The sequence below is a fragment of the Callithrix jacchus genome, chromosome 2, assembly GCF_049354715.1.
Source record: "Callithrix jacchus isolate 240 chromosome 2, calJac240_pri, whole genome shotgun sequence".
In the NCBI taxonomy this organism is placed as follows: domain Eukaryota; kingdom Metazoa; phylum Chordata; class Mammalia; order Primates; family Cebidae; genus Callithrix; species Callithrix jacchus.
This window is the reverse complement of record NC_133503.1, coordinates 155,091,455-155,098,380: the sequence shown is the minus strand read 5'-3', so window position 1 is coordinate 155,098,380 and position 6,926 is coordinate 155,091,455. Positions and strand designations below refer to the sequence as shown.

The 6,926-nt window shown below is 40.7% G+C and overlaps 1 pseudogene; it reads right to left on the bottom strand.

The window, feature by feature from the left end:
* Positions 1-3,440: 3,440 nt before the first annotated feature.
* LOC128931431 (uncharacterized) lies at positions 3,441-5,259 on the bottom strand (annotated as a pseudogene).
* Between the last annotated feature and the right edge of the window lie 1,667 nt (positions 5,260-6,926).

Genomic DNA, 6,926 nt, shown 5'->3' with positions numbered 1-6,926 from the left:
ATTCTGGCTCCAGCAGGCACATTCACAAACAATAAAATGAATTATTATTTTTAAGTATCTGTATCTCCTTCCAATATGGATGCTTAACATATGTTTGTGGATCGCCATGAGAAGGCAGCCTCATTTTATGTGTGGAATTGCAAAATTAACAAGAAAATGAAGAGGGGAAGTCAGACTGTTTTGTTTAGCTCCAGAGATCTTGTGGCCGCAGCAAGGAAGAGGCCCACATGCTCACTGAGCCAAGTAGTTCTGGCTTTTCCACAAAGAGCAGGTATTCTCCCTGCCCAGCTGATGGGAAACAAAACCCACTTACTGGATTCAGAGATGCTCCTCAGCCTCCCCTGCATGTGTAGACTCAGGCACACTGCCATCAGACTCCTTTTAAGTGCCCAGATTAAAACAGGCCTAAGAACAATTCTGAGTTGCATGATGACCAAGCCAAGCTTGGGTTAAGCCTCTCATTCCTCCTCCTTTTAAACAAAAACACTTGAAAGGGACTATACAATTCAGAAGTCCAGACGCACTGGAGAAAAGCACTTTTGGAAGAAGAGTAGAGAAATGTTCTTCACCCACAGTTGTCCATGGCATTAGGTCCAAGTATCTAAGGCATGGTCATCATCCCTAGGCCCAAACATGCTATGATTTCATTTATTCTGTAGATTATGAAGTGGGTTTTTCCAAAGAGCAGTTAAAATTGAATTGGGAGGGAAGTGCGACTCAGATGAACAGAAAAAAGATGGGGTGAGAACAAAATCTTTTCCACGTGAAACATATTAGAGGCATCAGACTTTTGGGAACACTTTGACCCCATCTTTACCTTTGTGAATATTCTTTCTCATTTTTCATCTCCTGATATGTTCCACCTGCTAACATAAGGCAAATATTTTCCTTAGACAAGTAATATGAAGAAATGGGTCTGCTGTCAAGTTTTGCGTGGTTTCAAATACATCCTCTTTTTAAAATGTTAATGTATACCACTAGCCGATCAGAGTTTCAAATATGCTGTGGGATTTTCCCTCCACCATGAAGTTTTTAGAATATACTTTTTGCCTAGACTTGGTAATAAGTTTATCCTTTACTGGGTATATGAGAAAACTCTTCATTGTGACTTAAACAGGGTTTCTCAGTCTCTGCACTGTTGGCATTTTCCACCTTTGTTATGAGGGCTGTTCCATAAATTTGTGTATGTTTGACAGCCTCCTTGGCTTCCACCCACTAGATGCAAGAAGCATCCTTCCCCCATCAGCTTTGAAAACCACAAATGTCCCTCACCATTGCCAAATGTACTCTGGGGGGCACGTCTCCCCTCACACACACCTCCATCATGACCCTCCGCACCCCTATTGAGAAACACTGGCCTTTGGCTTCAAGAAAAATCATTGAAACATGAAAAGGACATACAAGACACTGATTTGAAAGATCAAAATATTTGGTTCCCAAGTATTTCAATATTTGGATAATATATATATATATATTGGAGACGGAGTTTTGCTCTAGTTACCCAGGCTGGAGTGCAATGGCACGATCTCGGCTCACCGCAACCTCCGCCTCCTGGGTTCAGGCAATTCTCTTGCTTCAGCATCCTAAGTAGCTGGGATTACAGGCACGTGCCACCGTGCCCAGTTAATGTTTTGTATTTTTAGTAGAGACGGGGTTTCACCACGTTGACCAGGATGGTCTTGATCCCTTGACTTCATGATCCACCCACCTTGGCCTCCCAAAGTGCTGGAATTGGATAATATTTTAATAGAACCTATTCATTGTCTGTACAATTGTTATCCCCCATCCTTTCCTAATTACATGGTGGGCTGAGCCATTGGTCTCTGAATTGGTAGACTCCTCCCTTGGCCCCAAGAGAGACTGTCAGTTATGAGGACCCCATTTGCCTTTGCCAGTGGTTGACCAAGGGATAGAAGTCATGTTGCCCATTTCTAGACAATGAGATAAAAAAAAATGTTTAGGCAGAAATTCCTTTTACAATATTATTATTATTAATAATAATAATAGAAGAGTCTCTTTTAAAAAACCATTTTTCCATCCTCTATCTCTCCTCCACTATAATTTCTGTTTGTTTCTCAGCAAACATCTTACAACTACAAGAAATTAAATGAAAGAATGAAATGTTAACAGCTTAAGGAAGGTAGAGCAGAAGTAACTGAAGAGCTCGGTTCTTGCTGCCATTCTTGAACTACTGAACCGTCTTATAATGCCCTCCCCCAGCATGCTCGTTACTTGAAATAATTCAACACGTCTATTGCCTACATCAATGATTGGCAAACTATGGTATGTGGGCCAAATCCAAGAACTAAGAATTACTTTTTACATATTTAAAATGTTGTTAAAAAGAAACAAAGCAAGAAGACTGCATGACAGAACATATATATATATGGCCTACAAAGCCTGAAATATTTACTACATGACTCTTTACAGAAAAAGCTTGCCAATCTCCAACCTAAACCACTGATAGTGGATGTCTTGCAGGTTTGCAGCCCAAAGCATTCCTAATACAAATACTAATATCTTCACTTTACAATTTCAGAAACTAAGCTTCAGTTGGCCAATCGCAGACAATTCAAATATGAATTTGTTATTATTACATTTTTTTTTATTTTTTTTGAGACAGAGTCTCGTAAATCACAGCTCACTTCAGCCCAAACTTCCCAGGCTCAAGCAATCTACCTACATCAGGCTCCAGAGTAACTAGGGCACATGCTGCCATGCCTAGCTGATTTTGTTTGTTTGTTTGCTTATTTTGTAGATATAGGGTTTTACCATGTTGCCCAGATTAGTCTCAAACTCCTGGGCAAAAGCAATCTGCCTGCCTTGGCCTCCCAAAGTGCTGGGATTATAGGCATGAGCCACAGGGCCTGGACCATTATTTTAACTCATTGTAAAGTTAAGCCAGATTGAGGTATCACACAAACACTCAACCAACTTTTCTGTCCCATAGGGTTTCAAATAATATTTCTATTCTAGGCTCGATTTTATAAATTAGCATAGACAAAGCCTCTTGATGAAATAATGTATTAATGGATACTTTCAAAAGGGCCAGACTGTCCCAACACTACCTAGAGCACTAAGGCATTTCCTGCATTAAGAAATCAAACCTAGAGACTCCAAGGCGGAAAAGACATTACAGAAAAACATTACAGAAACATACTCAATGATGTGATAAATTGCTGCTTGTACATGCTGAAATAGTTCTTGCACTGCCTGCTGACTCACTCAGAGGGAATTCTCAATGAAAAGTATTCAAAGTTTTCCTCCTTAAACTTTATGCCCCAAGTTAATACTGGCATTCTCGGTGGGGCTAACACGTTCTGTACCACCTTAGTAAAGGGTTTATATATTGAACAACTGATCCACGGAGCTAGGATTGAACACTGAATCACTAGCAGGCCTGGCTTTTCTCAGTTGATGGAACCAGCATTTATTTGCCTTTATATCCCAATGCCTATCCCAGCGATTGGCACACGGTAGGTGGTCAGTAAGAAATCCGAGCCCTCAATCCACACCCAGTGCTGGTTGTGCTTCAGCGCTGGGTTGGTTTGTTGGCAGAGTTTGACCACGTCGGGGTCCAGGTTCACCCACGTCTTCCAAGGAGCACATTTGTCCACTGGTTTGGCCACTGGAGAAGACATTTGTTCACATGTGGGGCCCTGAAAAGACAGATTGGGGGCTGCTGGAGCTTTGCAGAATGGGTATCATTGTGAGAGTGGAACCATTATGCTCTTTTCTGGCCTGTGACTTGGGATTGTGTATTCCAGGTTGGTCTGGGGCTTGATGAGGGTTTTTGCCTTCTCTGCCTTTCGGCTCAGCAGCCAGACACACAAGGCCACTGCAGCCACTATCAGCAGGAAGGCCGTGGCAGCCAAGGGTATGACATCCATCAGAGGGAAACTGCTCTATCTGGGCTGCGTGTGTGCCTCAAGGCTGACTTTAGTGGTGGCTGGCTGCCAAATGACCTTGGTGGGAGAGACTCTGCCACCCTCTTCACCAGTGTGCTGTCCCCAGGGTGTGTTTTCTGCCATCTGGTCTGGGTCAGTTTCCCTAAAGTTTCTGTCCGTGCCACAAGTCCTGAGGAAACCACAGGTTTTTCCTGAGAGAGAACTGAAGTCACAAGGTGGTCTTCAGTGACAAATAAAAGAACATCTGCTGTAAATGCTTGCAAAAGTGAGGGGTCAGGTGGCACTATGGTGAAGGGGAGATAAACTATCTCTTGCTGTACGTAATTTGCCCTGAGCAAGAAAGTGAAGGAGTGGTTCAGCGTACCCGTGCTGGTGAGATTAATGTGTTGTCTCCCTCCTTGACAGAAGCTCCTGTTAAAACATAAAGAACAAATTGGCATTTCATTAGAACTTTTAGATGACAGCTATAAAGCTCTTTGTTTCTAAAATTTGTTTCAGTGAATTATTTGTAACCCTTCGGTTGCTCAAGTACTTGAATTAGCATTGCTACCTAAGGCATAGTAAATACATTTTAAATACACACACTCACACACAATCAAGTCAACATTTCAGGCATCTGAGCTTTAAAATCTTTATATTCATTTATGAAATGTTGATTTCCTAACTTATCTACTACTGCACTTTCTCTCGCCTTGGAAACATACAACTTTCAGTACCTGTTTCCTTTTAAGAACTCTATTTGTCATTTTCATTTTCTATCAGTGGTTTTCAGTCATGAGTATAGTGAAGTCCCCACTTGGAGGTGGAAATAAAATTCTTTAAAGCTAAGTTGCCATCCTTCCCCCAGTACAACTATTGAAGCTTATGAGATAAAATAGGAGAGGCCTGCAGAAGGAGGACATGTAAATGAATAATTGTTTATAACTGTTTAAGCTTAATTTTGAAGACTGCTATCATAGCATTGACAAATAAAAGGGGAAAAATTTATTTGCAAACTCTCCCTACTTAAATAATTATAGATGAGGCACTGCACATATCTTGGCAGCATTACTTGTATTTGCAAATAGACGGCACTGCTGACCAGGCTCACTGATATCATATGAAATAGTAATACAGAACTCCTCGGGGCCCAGGGCTGCTGGTGGGGAGGAGGCCATGAATGTAAAGGAGTCCTCCACAGTGCAGACCTGACCAGACAGTAAGAGAAATGCAGATTCCCATTGGTCACGTCTGACAGGTAAGCATTGGTGATGGGGATGGTTGTCTGGCCTTGTGGGAGAAGTAGGTCGGTAAGCTTCACCAGGCTGATGGAGATGGGAATGGCGTCCAGGTGGAAGAGCTTATAGAGCATTGTATCACCTCTGGTTTCAGGGGTGATACAATGATTGACATATATCTTAACTGGAAGAGATATATGTCCTTCAAGAGTTCATTCTACTCATACTCAAATTATTGTACATACCCATCTAAATGCAGGAACATTAAAAATGTAGTAACTTATTTTTCCAACCTAAAGCATTCTATTACAAAAATGATCTATTCACCAGAGAAAGAAAAGTACATTGATTTTGATACAACTAATGTCTAAAGTATTTTTATAACATTATAGAAAGTTTATAAGAAACCTCTACTTAACTTTTCAGTAGCTTCAACAATGATCAACTCAGAACAAGTCTTGTTGCATATATACTCCTACCTACTTTTCTGCCCCATAGATTATTTTGAATCAAATCATAGACATCATATAATTTCATCTAGCTATGAAATGTCTGAATGTTGATCCCCTCCAAAACTCATGTTGAAACTTAGTCAGCAGTGTGGCAGTATTGAGAGGTGGGGCCTTTAAGAGGTGATTGGGTTATGAAGGTTCTGCTCTCATGAATGGATTCACCCATTCACAGATTAATGGGTTAATGGATTAATGGGTTATCATGGGAGTGGGACTGGTGACTTCATCAGAAGAGGAAGAAAGACCTGAGCTAGCACACTCAGCTCCCTCATCATGGGATGCCCTGTACTACCTTGGAACTTTGCAGTGTCCCCACCAGCAAGAAGGCCCTCACCTGAGGTGGTCCCTCAGCATTAACCCTCTTAACCTCTACAGCTGTAATAAATAAATTCCTTTTCTTTATAAATTATCCAGTTTCAGATATTCTGTTATAAGCAATAGAAAATAGACTAAGACACATCTGTAAATGCTTAAGTATTGGTTAAAGATGACTCTTAAAAACATGACCATTATACCATGATCACATCAAAGTATTACAAACAATTACTTAGTATTATCAAATACCCACATGTTCAAATGTCTCTGGTAATCTAGTACATGTCTTTTTTTTCACCAGTTGCTCTGTTGAGTCAGGGTCCTAAGTCCACATCACATTAGTTTGATGCTTCTCATAGGTGTTTTTTCATCTGTGGATCCCCTTCTCTGATTTTTTTTTTCTTGGAATTTGTTTGTTGAAGAAATCGGGCTGTCTTGAGAGTTTCCCACATTCTGGATTTTGCTGACTGCATCCCTGGGATGCTGTTTCTCATTTCCTCTCTCCTCTCTATTTCCTGTGTACTGGTAGTAAAATCTAGAGACTTAACGGGAATCAGGTTCAACTTTTGGATACGAATATTTTACAGGTTGTATTTTATATTTTCTGTTGCATCGCATTGCAAAGCAAACTATTAGGTTGCTCCTCTTTTGGATATGTTAAGTTTGACAGGCAGATTCAAGTGTTGGCAGGTTGATCTTTCTATTTTAAGGTTCGCCGTTAGCCCACCGCCTAATACATTCAAAGAGCCATTGCTACCATTGCCTAAATCCATTACTGTTGCAGAGGCAAATCACTGACGCTCTTTTATCATTTCTTGTTTATTATCTGGAAGTTTTTTTATAAGAAAGAACTTTCTTTCATCTGCTATTTGGTTACAGTGAGGTATAGGAAAGACAGGATAAATGCTTGATTCTTTCCCATTATGTACCAATTTTTAGAAAAGCAAGTTGGTCCCTTGGCTTCAACATCCAAA